Genomic DNA, 21,182 nt, shown 5'->3' on the forward strand with positions numbered 1-21,182 from the left:
TGGCCAAGCCTGTACTGATTTAATTTGTTCAATTAGTCGGTCGTTATAAATTGGAAATCGGGAAACAACACATGAACAGAGAGAATGATTATAATCCATGTCTCAGTTCATACGATATCTAGAATGGAGGAATATATGATCTCTTATCTAATGGACGCACTATTGATCAGAGTCGACAATGGTCTTTTGAAGAGCTACGATTGCTAATCGGGTTTTAGAGTCGTACATGGAATAATAGTTACTAGACTTATCCAAGTGGGGGACTATTGGATTAGGTGTCTAATCCCATAATTTTAATTGGTATGTACTTGACCCAATACAACATGGTCCATTTCGGTTGTAACACTCTAGAACAATTTGATATGATGGATACTTGAGAAAGAGGTTATTTGTGATTTATTAATATATTATAAGTATAATATATTAATTGAGAAATCATATTATTTAATTAGTATTGATCAAGAATTAATTTGAAATTAATTTAGTGATCAAAAGAGACTAATTAAATTAGTGAGGACTGATTAAGTCAACCAGTAATATTTATAGTTTGGACCAATGATCCATATTGATTAGGATGGACTAATTCTATGTGGGAGTCCATGAAGAGTTAGTCCATAAGGCCCATCATATGGATTATTGGATTGCTTAAAGGATTAAGTAAATGGACTATGGTTTACAAGTTAAACCTTAGGAAGCCCACACTATATCAATGTAACCCCTAATCCAAAAATGTGCACTAAGTAATTCTAAGAAGCCTTGCATGATTTTTGTGTCTCCAAACCTCTCTCTCAAGTTCCTCCTCTTGTTCTTGGTTTGTTATAATTCCATTTGAGGCATCACACTTGAGGTGCTAGGCTCTTCAAAGACCAATTCCTACTAGCTACAACAAAGAGGTAATCTTCTAACTTACTTTTATGATTTATATGTCCAATTGTATGCTAGTCGTAGGCTTCATGCTTTGGAAAATTTTGTTGCATGTATAATTAGAGAAAACTTAGATCCAAATCTATTAAGGTTGTATGTGCACAATAAGAATGTTATAGTACATAAAACCCAACAACGTTTTCTACACCATTAGACGAATCAATATGGAATACATTCTTTCCTAAGTTATCAACACATGCCACAGTTTCATACACACCATTACAAGGTAAAGCTTTGAAATAAAACAACCATTTTTATGAACCAAAATAGAACCATTGTCATTATCAAATGAATATCTAAAACCTTGTCTGAATAATACATGAAATGAAACTATGTTTCTTGTCATTTCTGATGAATAATAGCAATTATCAAATCTACCTTAACGTCACTACCAAGCACAAGTCCATATGTCCCAATCCTGGTAATAGGTGAAAAATGTATATTCCCCATGTTCAGGTTTAACCTTCCATGCTCCACTTCCTAATTTTCTTTTATCCCTTGCATATCAGAACAAATGTGAAAACCACATCATGTATCAAGGACCCCAAGAATGAGAAAATTGTGTGTTATTGATTTAAAAAGTGTATATACCTGATGAGGAGCCATATTCCTTGATCTTCCCCTCTTTCAACTCTTTAAGGTACTTTGGGCAGCTTCTTCTTCAATGCTCTTTGTCACCACAATGAAAGCAAGTGACTGGATCAGTAACAAAAAAGTTGGGCTTTGTCTTTGACTAACTGCTAGACACTCCAGCATGGGACTTTCCCTTCAAGTTTGATTGGGAGGAAGCCTTCCTCTACTTTCCTCTGTTCTAACTAATGTTCAGGAAAGGAGAACTTGTCGTATAACGGACATGTTTTTCTTCATCCTTGATTGAGCAGTTTGCACAAGTTGTGGAGTTGGGTCAATGTTGTCTCCGTGTTGTTCAGATGATAAGTTAGGGTGAACTGATGATAACTGTGAGGCAAAGAGTTAAGGACTATATCAATGACAAACTCTTGGTCAAACGATACATTGAGCTTTTCTAGTTGCTCCACATATTGCATGTGAGCGCAAACAGGGTATCCTTCCTTCAACTTTCATGCAATGTGAGACTTAACCACTTTATAGCGTTCTTGTCTTTCTTTCTTGTGAAACGTTTCAGCAAGATCAAGGCTCATTTCATATGGCAAATAGTCCACGTAGAACTTCTGGAGTTCTAGCGCCATGGTAGCAACCATGATGCAAGTGACCATAGTGGCGTTGTCACGATGTTTGTTGTAGAAAACGATTTCACCAAGAGTTGCAGTCGTTTCGTAGATATCAACAAGAGGCTTGTCGAGAACATACTCTTTATTCTCGTGTCGAAGAACCATCTTCAGATTTCTCATCCATTCCATGTAGTTTGGACCGGTTAGCTTCTCTTAACAGAATCGACAAAAGAGTGAAGTTGGAGTTTTGGTTGGAGGTTTAAGCAACAGGAGCATCACCATTTCCAGACATCTATAACAAGAGAGATAGTTTTAGTTAGTTGATAAATCCTTAATGTTTTAACCCAATTTAATATTCAAGGATAGGATCTAAAATACAATTCGAAATTAAGAAGAGGGGTGTCGTAATCTAATTACGAATTTATTAAGGTATGTTAAACAATTCACCAATTTTAATCTTATGATATTCCTAGATAATTTAAGATTCATTGAATCATATTAATGGAATGTTTAATCTTGGATTATGCTCTTCAATTTTGTGACTGGGATATCGATAATCATAAACAAGATGTGAATAACCATGCAAATCCGCTCAACAACCTCGATGTCATTTATCATCTCAAATTGTGTCGGTAAACCATACACACTCCATCAATAATGATAATTTTCGAGTTGTTCAATCATCTCAACTTTATATCCCCAAATTAGTTTGAGGGGTATCCACACACGCTCCACTAACAACTAATAAAGAATGATGTGTGTTTTCATGCATTAGCATACATTTCACATTTTTCCTAAATTAGCTAAAGATGGATTTCCAAAGAAGGTTCTAGTACACATGAGAGCGGTGGTTGAAAACGACACCTATTCTTCGTTCAATTTATAAACTGTTTCCTTATACCCTATTTATAGCACAGTTTCGTGAAAGAGACCTACTATTGATTCGACTAACTTTTTCTTATACATATAGTAATTAAACTTTATATATATATATATATATATATATATATATATATATATATATATATAAAATTTTCAAAATACAATGTTTAAAATAAAATATCTTAATTAATAGATTATTAAATAATCATTTAACCATTTAAAATCAATTATTTAATCAATTAATTAATGATTGATTAAAACCAATCTAGATTTATAGTTATCTTTTAATTAGTCTTTATAATTAAATTAATTATTAAATCCATAAGGATAATCCTAATTAATCTTATAATTAAACGTTTCTCATTCAGTATTATCAACTAATATTTGAGGTTTTTATTTTAATCATCCTGTGCAAGCAAAACCAGATTTTAGCAGAAAACAAAACAAATAATTACCAAATAAAACCACAAAGATCAGATAAGGGAGAAAGTACCGAATTTCTGGTTTTCATCTAAGTTCACGTCGTGATAGAGGTACCGTCACGTCGTGAAGACAATTTTCAAAAAAAATCGATTTAACCCATGTGCTATTAATTTGTGAGACCAATGCTCTGATAGCATTGATAGGTTTTATAGTTTATGACAAAAAATGTATTATGTGGAAAGTCACTTAACAACTAAGAAGGATACATACAACCTATAAGGATTTATGTCTTCATAAAATAAGGCAACATACTTTGAATATTAAGAACCCTAAAAGATACCTATTAAAATAAAAATTCAAGAGTATAGTTACATACATTTTGATTTATTATAGGAATACCTCAATGATCCTAACTTTGTACTTTAGAAGCCTAGCACCAAAAATTTAGTGTCTATAATGGTTTGTACCCAAACCCTAGCAACTAGAAGAAAAGAGGAGAGAGGAGAAGAATGAGCAAAATTTCGACTCTTCTAAGGAATGTGTAGTGGACGAAAATAAAGAGCCACATGGGTCCTATTTATAGCTACTCAAGGAACCCTTAGAAATCCTATTTTAAATATAATAATACTATCTCAAATTTAGTACTTATCCAGTCCCTTAATTATCTACAAGGAATATTCCAGATCCCTTTTGGATCCCTTTCAAAACCGTCCATAACATTGGAAGGTTCTAAAATTCCCTCTTGTTCAACTATTGAACAAATACAATGCAGTCCTTGCACTATTGATTAATCTAAATAATTCAAACTAATTTCTAATTATGTAACATCCCAATATTTTCCATTTATAGTCCCTGGGGATGGAAGGGTGGAGCCATGAAAATTCTAAGGGCTAAATTGTAATTTTGGGATCAGGAGGAGTACGTTGCGCCTACATAAGGGTACGCTGAGCATACTAGGCGCGCCCTAGTACTTTGGGCGTATACTTATGTACGTTGGGCGTACTCATGACAGAAGGAAGCCATAATATTTAGGTTTTGAGGGACTATATAAGCAACACTATGAGCACAAAACCCTCCCTTATCCCAGCCTCCACTGCTTAGAGTCGTCTTCCCCAAACCTAGCCATTTCCTTGAGTGTTTGAGCTTATTGAGTGTTTCTTCAGCGTTTTAAGAAAAAGGTGTTGCATCAAAGAGTTGGAGAAGAAGATCAAGCTTGTAGATCTAAAGTTGGTTTGTGAACTAGAAGCTCCGGGAGGTAAAAAGCTTGAAACTTTATACTTATATGAGATAGATCTAGTCATTTTAGCTTTATGGAAGCATTCTTGTCCCAAAAGTCCCAAAATGGTGCATGTTATCTTTTGGACGAAATGAGTTGTCCTTTCAGACCTTAGAAGAGGTCCTAAGTGATAAAAATGGTGTCCTAATAGCTAGATTGGTCTCAAGCATGAAGTAGGAGGGTCTTAATGGATTAATATCATGTGTTAAGAACTTTCTGGATGTCGAAAGTGATAAAGTTCGAGACTTTATAGTCCTATGGCACATTTGGTTGATGGATCTGAAATTTGGGCTTAAGTGCTTAAGCCATAGCTCGCCTACGCCCCGCGTAAATCTAGTATCCCCAGTATACTAGGTCAACCACCCTGATGGTGGTCAACCATAGGACAAGTACGCCCCGCATACCAGAGGAGTATGCCCCACGTACATCCTCTATTGGGGCCTTGGCAATTGGACTTCGAGTTTTCGGTTGTTTATGGACTAGTTGGATTTTGGCATTTGCTGTACTTCATGAATATTATGTTTTGGGCCAAGTTTTGATAATGGATCTTGGAATCAGGCCCAATTAGAGAGTTGGGCCCAATTCAATAAATTGGGCCAATAATGGGCTTGGCATAAGGACTTTCAAGGTTATGGAATTAGCATTAGGCCTTAGCCAAATAAAGAGAATGAACATGATTGATTGCGTGCACCCCCTTAGACAATATTGTTATGGTGTGTAATGACTTCGTATTTATTATTTGGATAGTTCGGGATCTTTGGTGACTTAGCGATTCGGGAGTTCAATTCTTTAGTTTGGATGGGTTTTGCGAGGTGAGTTTTCCTCACTATACTGAAGGGTCTAAGGGACCAAGGTCGACCCTTTTGGATTGTTACCTGATATGTTATAGTTGGATAAGGTGTCTAAGTCCGTAACTATATTTGGTATGAACTTGACCCGACCCGACATGGTCCATTTGGGTTGCACTTCACCTAACAATTTGTATGGATATACCTTTGAGAATAAGATGTTTTATGATCTATTAATATATTATAAGTTATAATATATTAATATGAAATTATATTATTTAATTAGTGTTGATCAAGAAATGATTTTGGAATTAATTTAGTGATCAAAAGAGGCTAATTAAATATGGACTCTTATATATATATATATATATATATATATATATATATATATATATATATATATATATATATATATATATATATATATATATATATATATATATATAGGGCTAAGATTTACTTAGGATGGGCTAAGAGTATATGGAAGTCCATGGAGCTTTTAACCCATGGATCCTAGGTAAATGAAGAGTCATGGGTATTAGGGTTTAACCCTAATCCTCCATAGTATATAAAGAGGTCCTTGGTTCTAGAATTGGCACGAGTGTGTGTGAGGAAAAAAGAGTGGGCCGATTCTAGTGAGCATCATATTCTCTTAAGTATTTCCAAGTTGTTTTGGGTGATTTGTGACACCACTTGAGGCATCCACACTATTGGTGTTAGGCTCCAAAACTCCAAGGAATCAACCACTAATAAAAGGCATGTCATTCTTCTAGTGTTTTATGATCCTAGTTCTCCATGCTATGCTAGTTAGGATGTAAACCTTGGAAATTCTTATTTGCATGTATTTTAGAGAAAACATAGATCCAAGGCTTCTAGGGTTGCATGTACACCATAGGAGTGTTAGAATGCTCAAAACCCAACAGTGGTATCAGTGCCTAGGCTTGTTTTCTTGAATACTTGATGCAAATTGCTGAAAATCGATGTTTGTCTGTTGTCTGCACAACTGACTAACCGAGTCCATGAAGGGACTCGATGAGTCCATGCCTAAATCCATCCAACTTGTTGAGTTGGTTCATACACTCGATGAGTTGGAACCCCAGACAGCATATCTTCGAGTTTTGGTGCTGTAATACGTCTAAATCATTACCTTAAATTGTTTTGGACTTATAAAATCTATTTTTGTTGTGGTAATGATTATGGTGAACCAATTTCAAAGCTATAATAAAAGGTTCAAGTTTTATATATGTTTATATGATTCTTGAAAGTTGTTGATTATGAATGTTCATGAACTTATGAGTTTTGGTAGATCATAGGAATTTTGTGCAAATTGTTTGTCAGCATGATTCTTGATCTTTATGATATTGAATGGACTCCATAACTAGTCCTCAAGTTATGGAATTCCAAAAGTTTTCTCTAAAAGAGTCATAGGTTACACATTTGAAGAGTTGTTTCTCATTAATGGTTTTATGGACCCCATAACTTGTCCTCAAGTTATGGATTTCCAAGAGTCTCTTCATTAAAAGATTTTGAACTTTATTAAAACTCATAAGTTACGAATATCCAAAAGTTTTTGAATTGTTCAAAACTTGCCCTCAAGTTTTGAAATTTGTAAAGTCTCACACAAACTTTAATTTCATACCTCAGAATTTTAAAAGTTTAAAATTCAACCCTTATACTTCTGTAATATTAAAAGTTTTATTACATATATGTATAAGAATAAGTTAGTCTTACCGGTAGTAGGCCTCATTCACGAAGCCATTCTATAAGGGGTATAAGGTTACTACCTATAAAATGGCGGTTTAATGGATGTCCACTCTCACCCACCGATTCCTTTACTAGTGGAGGGTCGTTAGCCGAACAGATAGGATAGGACCTTAATCCTCATTAAAAGTATAGTGAAATTACAAAGTAACTAAACATTTATAAATTCCCAATCTTAGTTACTTTAGGAAAATGTGAAATAGGTGCTAACCATGAAATTACACTTTGGACCTTTGCAAGTCGTTAGTGGAGCGTGTGTGGTTAACTGGCACACTAACAAGGACTAGAAAGAGTGGTAAAGGGTGACTTAAGGTTTTTCATAGATCGATGGAGCGCGTGTGGTTAAATGCACATCGATTGGGTGATAAAATTAAGGGTACCAAGTCAATTTACATGGTTATTCAAACCTTGTTTGTGATCCTCGGCATCCCAGTCAGAAACTTGAGAGGGAACAATTGAGATTTAAACATGTCATTGAAAAGTTCAATGAATCTCAAAAGATCTAGGAGTTTCAAATCCAAGTAAAACCTAATAAAATTATTTCAATTTTGATGGTGGAAATTGGTGAATTGTCATTCTCCTACCTTCAAATATTGTATAGCTTGGATTACGACATCCCTCTTCCAAGTTATAAAATATTGTGTTGCGTCCTAGTCTTAATATTTCATATTGGATGGTATATTTAGGGCTCAAATTAACTAACTTGAAATTCTCCAATTGTTGATGTCTGGTTCAGATAACTGTGGTCTTCCCAAATCTCTTGGTACAATCTTTTCTATTGAAGATGATGTATAGCAACATCATGCTTCACTTCCCCCCCCCCCCACCCAATTTATTCTCACTGACCTATAAGCTCGAAGATTTGAAAAGTTCAAACTCACTCAAGTACTCCTATTGGATAGTAAACACAAGGATGGAAAGCCAGTGTGTGCACATGTCTTAGAGATGAAGGCACACATTGACAGGCTAAGGATGATGGGTGTCGGTTTCCCAAGGAAGTTGTCTATCGACTGGGTTCTTCAGTCACTTCCTGAGTCATTTAGTGAGTTTGTTAAAGATCACTATGTGACGGATTTCGACGTGAACCTAATAAATCTTACCTATTTGCTATTTGCTGCTGAATCAGCAATAATTTGGCACAATGATCAAGAAACTTTGATAGGAAGGTCTACTTCCCAAGCTGACATGGACATTCCATAAATGATCCCTTCTCCTAAAGGGAAGGAATTGTCCATGGTCAAAAGTGATGATCATAAGAGAAAGGTTGTTTCTGAGACTGTTCTATGTGCTGGCTCTGATGAGTCCATGTCTTTCTGTTGCCAAGGAAAGGGACATTGGAATCAAAGATACCCTAACTACCTGAGATCTTTAGTCATAATGTATGGTTCTACTTCAGGTAAGTCCACTATCTAACTCTGTTAAGTACCTAATTGTTGAAACTTAATGCATGATGTGACTATGTTGCATTTTGATGTTTGGCAGGATCAAGCAAGGGAAAGGAAACTTAAGGGAAGAGTATGTTGAATCTGATCGTGAAGATGGATTTCAATCGCATGGTTCGAAGATCGGATTCTTGAGCTACAACTTAGGAGTTATGATAGATTGCTAGGAAATATGTAATAGCATAGTTTCATTTAAGGTTGCATTGTAAGGAAAAGTTTTTTCTGCATTTTATAAATAAATAAAAATTTGATTTTATTTTATATCTCCTTGTCATGGCATTTATGAAAATTGATGTTTGTATGATTCTAGCAATAACAGAAAATTGAATTTCATTCTTTCATTTGTTGTAGTGTCTAAATTTACCAAATAAGGAAAGATTCTCATCACCCAAGTTTCAATTGGACCGAAACTTGGAATCATGCAAGCTGTATGATGAATGAGAATTTTCATCTTTAGAAAAATTAAGACTAATTCCTTGTTCGCATGTATATGTGAGTCAAGTGAAGGACTAAGGGATCGAGTACACATTTGTGTGCACTGTTGAAGTCCACCACAAAAGATAGATAACACTATTCATCATGATTTACTAAAGTTTATTAAATATGGTTATACTTAAGTATAATTCTGAAACATTAGAAAAGTTCCAATGTATGGCAGAACGAATGGAAAGAATCAAATTAGGCAGAAAGATAAAAGATTCTCAAATCTAAAAAGATGGAAGAGTACTTTAGTATCATGTTTTGTGATCATCTTAATGATTAAGAAATCATATCACAATTGGTCCTCTAAGGACATCTTAGGGCATTCCTATGGCTAAAACCCACTTGCAAGTGGTGCATTAGCCTTTAGACCCATGTGTTAGTGAGAGTGAGAGAGAGACATGTAAACACCTCTATATAAGGTGGGTTTGTCCACTTGTAGCGGTGTGCTTGAGAGATGTAGTCATAGTGATTAGTGAGTGAGATATTTGTGAAGCTCTAGACTAGATCCATTTTTGTACTCATTTACTATGATCGCATATATCTTTTAGCACCCAAATCACCATGTTCAATTGTGCAAACTTAAATTCCGCATGCCAAACCATGTTCTTTGTCACTACAATCGGTATCAGAGCGAGTCTTCAAGATCAAGGTGATATTTGAAGAACGATTCTCGGTTTGGCAATTATTGTCGCAATTTGAACAATTTTGGTGAGTCTCTCTCTATGATCTCTCTTAATTTTGATGATTCGTGCGTTGCGTTCTTGAATTTTTGATCGATTTGTTTCGTCGGATCTAACCTGTTTTTACCCCATTGTTGATCCAACAAATTTTTGTTAAGATCAAGCCTAAAACTAAATTTCATTACTATTTGTCAATTAATTCAAAGAGCCTAAATAAAGTTGTTACTGTTCATCGGTAATTTGATCCAACACAATTTCTTGATTCATACATCGATAAACATGGGGCCTAATATTTTCGTTATTATTAATTAAACCAAATGGATCACTTACTACTCAAAAATGGATTTGTAAGCCCACTTTATCAAATCCAATATACTTAGCGATTTCATTATTGGGTCCATACTCATTCGAATCTTTTATCTAGTTCTCTATTCCTTCATGTTCAATGAAGGCAGTCGATTGATTATCAAGATCGGTTTCCAAATTGATTCATGTTCCTCGATTTCATATATCTCATTCTCATATGTTCATGTGTCTAGTATTTTATTTTTCACTATGAATCGAACATATTTGAGAATTGGAGGATCGATTTTTGTTGATTTGGTTTAAATTGACTTTCTGTGTGAAGTCAAAATCAGTGTTTTTGATAAATCAAGTTCGAAATTGCAAGTTAAACTGACTTGTAATCACGATGTTGATTTTGGTTGAGGATTTTGGAGTCGGCTTACTGAAAGATGTTATGTTACATTGGGTCGATTGTTAAAGAAGGTAGATTTGGAATTGGGTTGATTTCATAGTCGATGTTCATCGTCTATGATTTTTGTATATGGAGACTATTTGGATTTGATGCTCGATGAATTGAATTTGTTGATAAAGTTGGTTTGGAGTTCATGGTGTCGACACACAGTTAATGGGTCTTGTTTGATTCTTAAAATCGATTTTGAAATTGGATGGGTTTTGAGTTGTCGAATGATTTTGAGAAGTGAATTGAGAACGAAAGCCGAGATTTTAATTTCGAATTGTTGATGTACGAAGGTTGAATGATCGAATTAGGTTCTTGAATGAAAAGCAAAATATTAAAGTTGTATATTATTTCTTTGGTTCGATGGGTTATTAAATGATTTGGAGAATCGATTTGATCGATTTTTGGGTTTAATGTCGATTTTCGAATGTTTGATGAACGAAGGATGATTTAGGGTCGACTAAGAATGATGATATACGAAGGCTTGATGTGCGAATGGTTCCACAATGATCGATTAGATTTGGGATTAATGATAAAAGAAAGATTTTGTGTTTAATCAAAGGGTATAAAGAATTTGTATGGTTTGTGATTTTGATATGAAGAACTGGGTCAAACGATTTGAATGAAGGGTATTTGGAAATATACAATTAGTTATTGTTCATTACTATTCACTGTATAGCTTTGGTATGCTTCCTGCTTCGTATGCAAGAAGGAAAAGCAAATTTTCGTATATGGCCCCACACACTTTGCTTGATTGTCACTTTACACCCGAGGAAGCTTCGTATGAATTGGGGTCTTGTATGAATTGGGGTCTTCGTATGAATTGAAAAAGCAAAAGTTTCAAAAATGGCCCCCGAACCTTCGAATATTTGACACTTCGCAAATTAACTCAAGTTTCGTATGTTTGACACTTTGCACCCAAATTCGAAATTTTTTGGAGCTTCGTATCTTTGGGACTAATCTTCGTATGTTTGGAGCAAAAAGGGAAGAATTTTCGAAAATAGTCCCTCAGACTTCGAATTTTTGGCAGTTTGCACCCAAATTCAAAAAATGACTAATTTTTGCTGGAAATTAAAGAATGTGCATTTCAGGCCCCTACAGTTTGTGCAAATTGATGCTTTTTACCCAAATTTGAAAAAGGGGGACTGTTTTGGATGTTTTGCTGTTTAGGGTGCAACGGGTCAGTGCAAAATTTTGAAATTGAAAATTTCTACCCATTTTTGAGAAATTCTATCAAAGGCAATCTGTGAACGAAGATAAAAATTGATTATTCTTTGGATTTTCCAGATTGAAGCACAAAGTTTATGCCACATGTTAAGGGGGAGTTTTGACACGAAAAATTCTAAATAGAGCACGTTCTTTTTCCTTGGAGTTTTATAATCAAATTTTGATTATAAAAAGGGGGAGAAGTTTTATATGGAAATTCGAACTTGAATTTTTCATACTACGCGGATTTAAAGACCGAAGTGATTTGAAGTTTTGAAGCCACGAGATGATGCAATTGGAAGTTCGGAAGTGATGTATTCGAAATGGGTTTGGATTTATTGAAGATTTTCGGGGTGTGTTTTTATGCGCAACTATTGGGTGATTATTTGGAATTAATCATTCGTTGCTGCTCGGATTGTATGGTCTCACATCCTAGAGCCCAAATTGAAGAATCATGGAAGAATTGAAGATTGAAGTTCGTTTCGACATGTGTCACCTTTGAGGCTCGAACCGCGTAGTTACTTGACTTTGGAAGATTTGAAGTGGGTCATCCATTCCTAACTTTGAGGGGGAGAATGTTGGGGTGCAAAGTTCTTCATGTATGACTTTGTAAATGTTTGACTTTTGTAAAACCCACTTGCATGTGGTGAATTAGCCTTTAGACCCATGTGTTAATGAGAGTGAGAGAGAGACATGTAAACACCTCTATATAAGGTGGGTTTGTCCACTTCTAGAGGTGTGCTTGAGAGACGTAATCATAGTGATTAGTGAGTGAGATATTTATGAAGCTCTAGACTAGATCCGTTTTTGTACTCATTTACTATGATCGAATATATCTTTTAGCACCCAAATCACCATGCTCAATTGTGCAAACTTAAATTCCGCATGCCAAACCATGTTCTTTGTCACTACAAATATGACTACAATGAATAAGTAGTTTTCAAGGACAATCTAAGGGTTACTAAAGTTTGGTTGCTCAGGGACAGTTGGAAGTATAGTGATAATTTTCGAAAGACCATATTGACATATTCTGAAAGGAGGTAACTCTTGTTCAGAAGTGATAGTCAAAATAGAATATGGAAATGTTTCATAAGTGGAAGCTATTCTATCTATGCAAGATTAGAATAACTTAATGCAAGAAGGATGTTCAAAGCAATGTACTTTGAATATGAAACTTCGTTTCCATGGAGTTGATCTCCATTGGAATACTCTGTAATAATTGTTGACAAGTCTTTGTGACTTCGTGCATAATCATTACAAAAGGATCAGCGCATATGAGTTTAGAATCTAACAGATTCCGGTAAATGGTAAGCAATTTGGAATTCTTACATTTACGATAAGGATTTGGGTTTGTGAAATGAGAATCATCGGATTTATGTTCAATTGATCTATTCCACAAAGTAAGGATCATACACAAACATAGTGTGCATACTTGTTGTATGGCATAACTATAGTTTGAATAAACATAGTGTGCATGCTCAGGGCATGGCATGACTATTGTTTTGATTCAAGTATAAAGTTAATTATTTCAAACATTATATAGTGAATAATGAGTAATCAATATGGTGTTTAAATAAAAGTTGTTCTATTTACTCTCAAGGTACTTGGGGCCATATTAGATTAGTATTATTCTTGTGTTTCACTTAGCATGTATTGACTTCCAGAATAGCTAGGTTATTCTTTACGAATGACTAAGTTATTCAAAACTCTCCACAGTCAGTCATACGTTGGAAGTAGGTATTGAATTATGACTGTCATGAATTTGGCTTGTAAGATTTGTCTAAGGTGCATTAGACATGGTAATGGTTGTTGTAACATTCATGAGTGTTCATAAGGTCTGAGTATTGGATTAAACCCACACTCACTTGTATCACTTCATGGAATTTATCTCGAGTGATCGTGAGACGGTAATATCATATATATATATATATATATATATATATATATATATGTATGTATGTATGTATATATATGTATATATATATATATATATATATATATATATATATATATATTCAAACCTAGAGATATGAGTTGTTGATTATGAGTTGGTTATCCATTGATTATACGGAAACACATCAGTAACTTGATGTCATAAAACGTGCTTTTGTGCATAATTCAACAAGTAGTTAGTACAAGCATATGAGTCGAAGTTTATCTGTTCCTTCTAGCAATAGAAGCAATATCTAGGCCCCTCGATGATTTGGTTTTGACTTATGTGTCGGGCCTGGTCAGAACCTAATTGATGTGTTCAATTTAGTTCTATGTCAAACAAATCTTAGATCGAGAAACAACTGATGGACATTAAGTACGACATTGTTCCATGTATTTGTCTGACTGATATCTTGAGAACAGAGGATTATATGATCATTGATCTAAAATGACGTTTCATAGTTCAATGGAGTTTTAAAGAGCTACTATTGATGGTTGGTTCCTGAAGTTATACTTGCAACTATAGTTATCAGACTTATCCAAGTGGGAGATTATTGGCTAATGTGTCTAAGTCCGTAACTATATTTGGTATGAACTTGACCCGACCCGGCATGGTCCATTTGGGTTGCACTTCACCTAACAATTTATATGGATATACTTTTGATAATAAGATGTTCATGATCTATTAATATATTATAAGTTATAATATATTAATATGAAATTATATTATTTATCTAGTGTTGATCAAGAATTCATTTTGGAATTAATTTAGTGATCAAAATAGGCTAATTAAATATGGACTCTTAAATATATATGGATTGGGCTAAGATTTATTTTGGATGGGCTAAAAGTATATGGAAGTCCATGGACAGTCCATGGAGCTTTTAACCCATGGATCCTAGGAAAATGAAGAGTCATGGGTATTAGGGTTTAACCCTAATCCTCCATAATATATATAAAGAGGTCCTTGGTTCTAGAATTGGCACGAGGGTGTGTGAGAAAAAAAAAAAGTGAGTTGATTCTAGTGAGCATCATATTCTCTTAAGTATTTCCAAGTTGTTTAGGGTGATTTGTCACACCAGTTGTGGCATCCACACTATTGGTGCTAGGCTTTAAAACTCCAAGGAATCAACCACTACTAAAAGGTATGTGACTCTTCTGGTATTTTATGATCATAGTTCTCCATGTTATGCTAGTTAGGATGTAAACCTTGGAAATTCTTATTTGCATGTATGTTAGAGAAAACATAGATCAAAGGTTTCTAGGGTTACATGTACATCATAAGAGTTTTAGAATGCTCAAAACCCAACAGTTATATGCTCGGGTGTTGTTATGATCCGTTAGATCGGTATCGTGGTAGATAGGATGTTATATGCTGTTATGATCCGTTAAATCAGTATCCTGGTAGATAGGATGTTATATGCTGTTATGATCCGTTAGATCAGTATCCTGGTAGATAGGATGTTATAGGTTGTTATATGATCCGTTAGATCTGTATCCTGGTAGATAGGATGTTATATGTTGTTATGATCCGTTAGATCCGTATCCTGGTAGATAGGATGTTATATGTTGTTATGATCTGTTAAATCAGTATCCTAGTAGATAGGATGTTATATGTTGCCATGATCTGTTAGATCAGTATCATGGTAGATAGGATGTTATACGTTGCCATGATTTTTTAGATCGGTATCCTGGTAGATCGGATGTGGTTATGCTTAGTGACCTATAGTTTGGTCTGACTGTCTACATGCTGGTCGAAGATTACATATTATATGTACATATGATTGATTGGTAGTTGAGGGTATTCCATCCCGAGGATGATCGGACCCTAGTATATTGTCTTTATAGACTGTTATATGATTATCTAATATAGGTGCACATGTTTGATTTGTTATGGGGGGCATTCCAACCCGATGGTTGTGGGTCGAGAGTATTCCATCCCAAGGATAATTTGACTCATTGTATGTTAGCATTCCAACCCGATGGTTGAGGGTCAGGGTATTCCAACCCGATGGTTGATTGGACCCATAGTATGTTAACATTCCAACCCGATGGTTGAGGGCTTGGGGTATTTCATCCCAATGGATGTTTGGACCTATAGTATCTGTTATATATGTGTTTTGTGTGTGCATTCCAACCCAATGGATGAGGTTCTGGGGTATTCCATCCCGATGGATGATTGGACCCATAGTATGTTGTTTGTGATTATATGTGCATTGTTATGTATATGAGTATTTTGGGGGAACTTACTAAGTTTTGTGCTTACGATTTCAGTTATTGTTTCAGGTGCTTCAAATGACTCGACAAGATGAAGACGTGACCATACACATCCTCGTGATTTGGAAATATTAATAATTAATTGAGAATTTGTAACACCCATTAAAAATTATTTAATAAGTATTAAGTCTTTTAAGAAAATGGGAAATAAATACAAGAAAGACATAATAGTTATTACAATATTCAAAGGGATCAAATACATAACGAAACCAACTTAAAATGACCACTAATCCAAAAAAGTCGGGGTTTGAACCAAAACCCGAAAAAGATGCATATCACAGCGAGCATTTTTGCAATTTTGTTTAAAATATTTAAAAAATTTGTTATCTTTTTGAAACTTTAAAGTTCTCCAAAGGACGCTATATAATTTTATGTTTTTATAGCCATACAATTTTTTAAAGGATATAATAAAAAGGATACGCATTATACTTACCTTTGTTTTTTTTTTTTTTTTTTTTTTTTCAATTTTAAACTAAATTATAAAAAATTACGGTTCCATGCCTTTGATAAAAAAGTTTCTACAGTTTTTATGTGTTTTTTTGTTTTTACATGTAACTTTAAAAGTCTAACTCATGCCATAAATAGCCCATTGTCATGGTTGGGATAATACATTACATATTGTTACTTATTTTGGTCCTTTTATAAATAAATTAATAAATCGTACATGACACGGTGGTACATAAATTAATATATTGGATCTTAAGGTATGCAGTCATTTTCTGTATTAATTTATTCCACATCCATATCAATATGAAACGCGGCAAACTAAAACTCCTAATATATAATTGTTGTATTTTGTTGGAAAAATTAAATATATCCTTCTATCTATTTAAATGATAACATGTATCATATTAGAATCCTAAAATATTATTAAATTTTATTAAAAAAACATTAAATGTTCATTTTGAATTAATAACCATTTTTAGTTTTATCTTTCCTGTGTTCTATCCTTATTATTATTATTATTATTATTATTATTATTATTGTTATTATTATTATTATGAGATCCGTATATTACATGGGTTTATTTAAAAAAATTAAATATTAAATTAAATTGTAACATAAAATGTTTTTTAATATACAACTTTTAAACTAAAAAATAAATAAACATATATATATATATATATATATATATATATATATATATATATATATATATATATATATATATATATAGGAAAAATGAATATACCCTTAAAGGTATATAAGCTTAGGTACCCAAACCTACAATAATACATCACTTTGTTTGTTATAATCATTATAATGTCTTCAACTTCAACCCCTAACTTGATTTACTTTCAAGATTTTTGAAATTTCACTATTATCTTCCACTTACATTACATATGTATGTCGAAGACCTACTAAGCTATACATATTATAGTTAAAAATAAAAATTATGTAAAATGAAGATAAATATAAAATTTATAAAATTCTTTGAATTAAATCAAGTTAAAAGTTGAATTAGAAGTACATTGGACAATTATAATATGTATATATGATATAAAACGATGTAATATAGTGAGTTTGGGTACTTAAGCTTATATATGATATTTAATACTTTATATATATATATATATATATATATATATATATATATATATATATATATATATATATAATTTTAATTTTAAAAATTAAAACAAATCAAAAGTTAATAAGTTGATAATATTTATTTCAAAAATACCATAAAATTATAAGTGTCAAAACTTATCAGAAATTAACATATGATAAAAAAAAACTTTCATTTATTAAGAAATATTATTATTATTATTATTATTATTATTATTATTATTATTATTATTATTATTATTATTATTATTATTATTATTATTACTTTTACTTTTACTTTTACTTTTATGACCATGTTTCTCTTTTTACCCAATGCCACATTTTGGTCAATCAAACTATTTTCACTGCAGACCGAATCCACAACTTTTTTTTTGTTTTCACTTAAACTGTTAAACCATATGTTTTTCACTTAATAGCTAGTGTCTCCTACATTTTGATGTTTTAGATCTTAGAATTAGGTTTTCCGTTCGTTACTGATTATTTTCATATTAGGTTTCACACTTCCTCCGCGAAGAAGCTTCTCCATGTAACAATCAAAATTTCCTTTAATTTTTTATTGTTTCCTAACATATTTTACTCTTTGGTTTTTTCTTCTCGCTTCTACTCTACGAAAAAACCCTGACAGCCGTCAAACGGAAAATAATATAACATTATTCCATCCCATAAGTTACTGCGTAATTAGGAACAAAACCCATAAGTATTTTATTCTTGATGAGCAAAACTGTTGATGTTTCCTTTGTCTTTTACAGTTAGGGTTATTTATAGGATCGAACCAAGCTGACTTTATTGTATGTGTGAGACGAAATGGAATATTTGAGACATATTCCAATTTCGTAAACATAAAAAGTTAAGACAATATTATTACATTTTAATTTTGTTTTCACTTCGTCTGTATTATTATAACAATTAACTAAGCAAATCCTTTCACTACTAAAATACAACAGTTATTATAGATCAACACTGATTTTTCATTAATTGAATTGTTTATTATAGCTAGAGGTGTTCAAGAATGGTTATCCGAATCGAAATTCATTGATGATTAATTGAAACTTTTGGTTTGCTATTTTCTTGATCGTAAGCCTAGACCGAAAATCCAGTTTTCCGGTTAGTTTGTTTTCTCGCTGCGGCTATGCAGTTAACAAATTAACCGTTTTCTAATAAATTATATTTGAGAATTAATTTCTAAAAGGTAAGTTGAAGTAACTTGAAAAAAAGGTTTTGATGAGCCTAAAAATCAGTATTGTTTTTCCTATTTTAGTTTGGGTTTTCTGGCTTTTTATATTTTTCATAGCATGATAATCTCTATTTTTCCCTATTACAACGTCATGCTTTGATAAAACAACGCACATCATACTTTGGAAAATCTATCAATTATAACAACAAATAACAATGTACTTTCATAGTTGAAAAATCTGTGAATTAGCCGAATACTTTCATTGAATTGTTTGCACTACATTAACGTGTTAACATGCCTTCCTTTTCTTTCGTGTTGCATACAAGGATCATGTGAAAGTAAAGTTCCATCCATCTAGACCAACAATCGAGAAATAATATATTAAAAGAAGTAAAGAACCTTATGTAGATGGATATAATAAAAAGATCTTTTGATCAAAGGTTATGTTCTATGGTATATACCCTTTACAAATTAGACTATTAGTAGAGTACAATACCCTTTACAAATTAGACTATTAGTAGACTACAATTCCTATTTATTTGTTGATCTAATTTTATGAAGAACAAAATGCAATGTATTTGTATGTTTAAGATAGAAAATTATTTTTGATCAAATTCATTTCTATATTTCATTATTTTCTACTTGTGGTATATAAGATATGATGATAGGTCTTAGTTAAACAATAAAAAGTAGGGTGAGCAAAAACCGAACCGCAAAACAACAAAATCGTATAAACGGAAAAAGAAAAACCGAAACCGAATAAAAACCGACGGTGAGGTTTTTAGTTTTGCAAAAACTACAAAAAACATACCGAACCGCACCGTGTGTGTGTGTGTATATATATATATATATATATATATATATATATATATATATATATATATATATATTAGGTGTTGATATTTGTAAGAATAACGAACTCGTGATAATTAAAATTTCTATAAATATAAATATCTATCTTATTAGAAGATGATTGTATATTTGTAAGCATACATTTAATGATATTTACAAGAACAAATAATGTTTACACTACTACAAAACAGAGCAATAGCGACAAAATCTTAGTGGCGGCAAAATCCGTTGGAATTTGATCAAAAAATCTTTTTATTAGTGGTGAGAATGGTGTGGTTCGGTGCGGTTTTATGGCCAAAACCAAACTGAAAATCGTAGTTTCGGTTTTTTGAAGTTTAGAAACCGCACCATTCGGTTTTAATGCAGATCGGTTTTTGCAGTTTTTTGCGGTTCGTTTTTGCCATTTTTTGTCAGTTTTTATTTTTTATTTTTTATTTTTTTATTTTTGTTTTGCCGTTTTACTAAAACTCAGGTAACTCAACGAGTTACCTTTACTTGGATTAGAAGTGCTAATCATTTCTTAAGGAGCTTTATATAAAGACGAGGAGAGCTAGATTTTTCATCTCAAGCAATGTGAGACTCCTAAAAAATGTGGGTTAAAAGCCATAGACTTAACTCTCTTATATAAAAGATGAGAATCGTGAATACTTTATCTCAAAGGTGATGTAGGATGTCTTTATAAGGCTGACCAAATTAAAGCCCAAATGTTATATTAGAGATAAATTGATACCATCACCTCTTGGTTTGAAAACAAATGAGATAACCACTCATCCAACATGCTTCTAATGTTTGGATATAATTAGAATTAAATATAATATTTGTTTCACAGGTACGTATGTGATACTATCAATTAATGTATTTATAAAAATGATATTATCATCAGTATTACTTTTTATATTTAAATGTTAAAAAATGTTATAAATATTATTTTTTCTTGTAAATATCATTGAATGTATGCTTAAAAATATACAATCATCTTCTGATAAGATAGATATTTATATTTATAGAAATTTTAATTGTCACGAGTTCTTCGTTCTTACAAATATCAACACCTAATATGTATATATATATATATATACACACACACACACACACGGTGCGGTTCAATTTTTTGCAGTTTTTGCAAAACTAAAAATCGCACCGTTGGTTTTTATTTCAGTTTCGGTTTTTCGGTTTCCGTTTATGCGGTTTTCCGTTTTTTTTTTTGTTTTGCGATTCGGTTTTTACTCACCCTACTTTTTATTTTTTAACTAAGACCGATCATCATATCTTATATACAACAAGTAGAAAATAATCAAATATAAAAATGAATATGATCAAAAAATAATTTTCTATCTTAAACACAAATGCATTGCATTTTGCTCTTCATAAACCCAAATCAACAAATAAATAGGAATTGTTCTCTCCTAATAGTCTAATATGTAAAGGGTATATACCATAGAACATACTAATAGAAAATTATAAACTACTGATATATTAAAGATTCTAATAACTAACTACCTTCAAGTGAATATTGTTATTATAATTTAATAAAAGGACGATGACTGGTAAAATGGCAACCAAGTATGTATGAAAGTACAA

At 32.5% G+C, this 21,182-nt stretch overlaps 1 long non-coding RNA gene across 3 annotated transcripts in view; it reads right to left on the bottom strand.

The window, feature by feature from the left end:
* Positions 1-1,307: 1,307 nt before the first annotated feature.
* The window catches only part of LOC145008005 (uncharacterized), a 54,339-nt gene continuing 34,464 nt past the window's right edge, over positions 1,308-21,182 (bottom strand). Inside the window, exons 4-5 of one of the 3 annotated variants that reach the window (XR_013663227.1) lie at positions 1,516-2,406; positions 1,308-1,412 (exon numbers count right to left, since the gene is read on the bottom strand). This is a non-coding gene — a long non-coding RNA (uncharacterized LOC145008005). Of the gene's footprint in view, positions 1,422-1,515; positions 2,407-18,946; positions 19,104-21,182 lie in introns of those variants that run through there. The other 2 variants (XR_013663223.1, XR_013663226.1) reach the window with 2 other exon arrangements.

Source organism: Lactuca saligna, chromosome 8 (genome assembly GCF_052625555.1).
Source record: "Lactuca saligna cultivar CGN05327 chromosome 8, ASM5262555v1, whole genome shotgun sequence".
Lineage (NCBI taxonomy): Eukaryota > Viridiplantae > Streptophyta > Magnoliopsida > Asterales > Asteraceae > Lactuca > Lactuca saligna.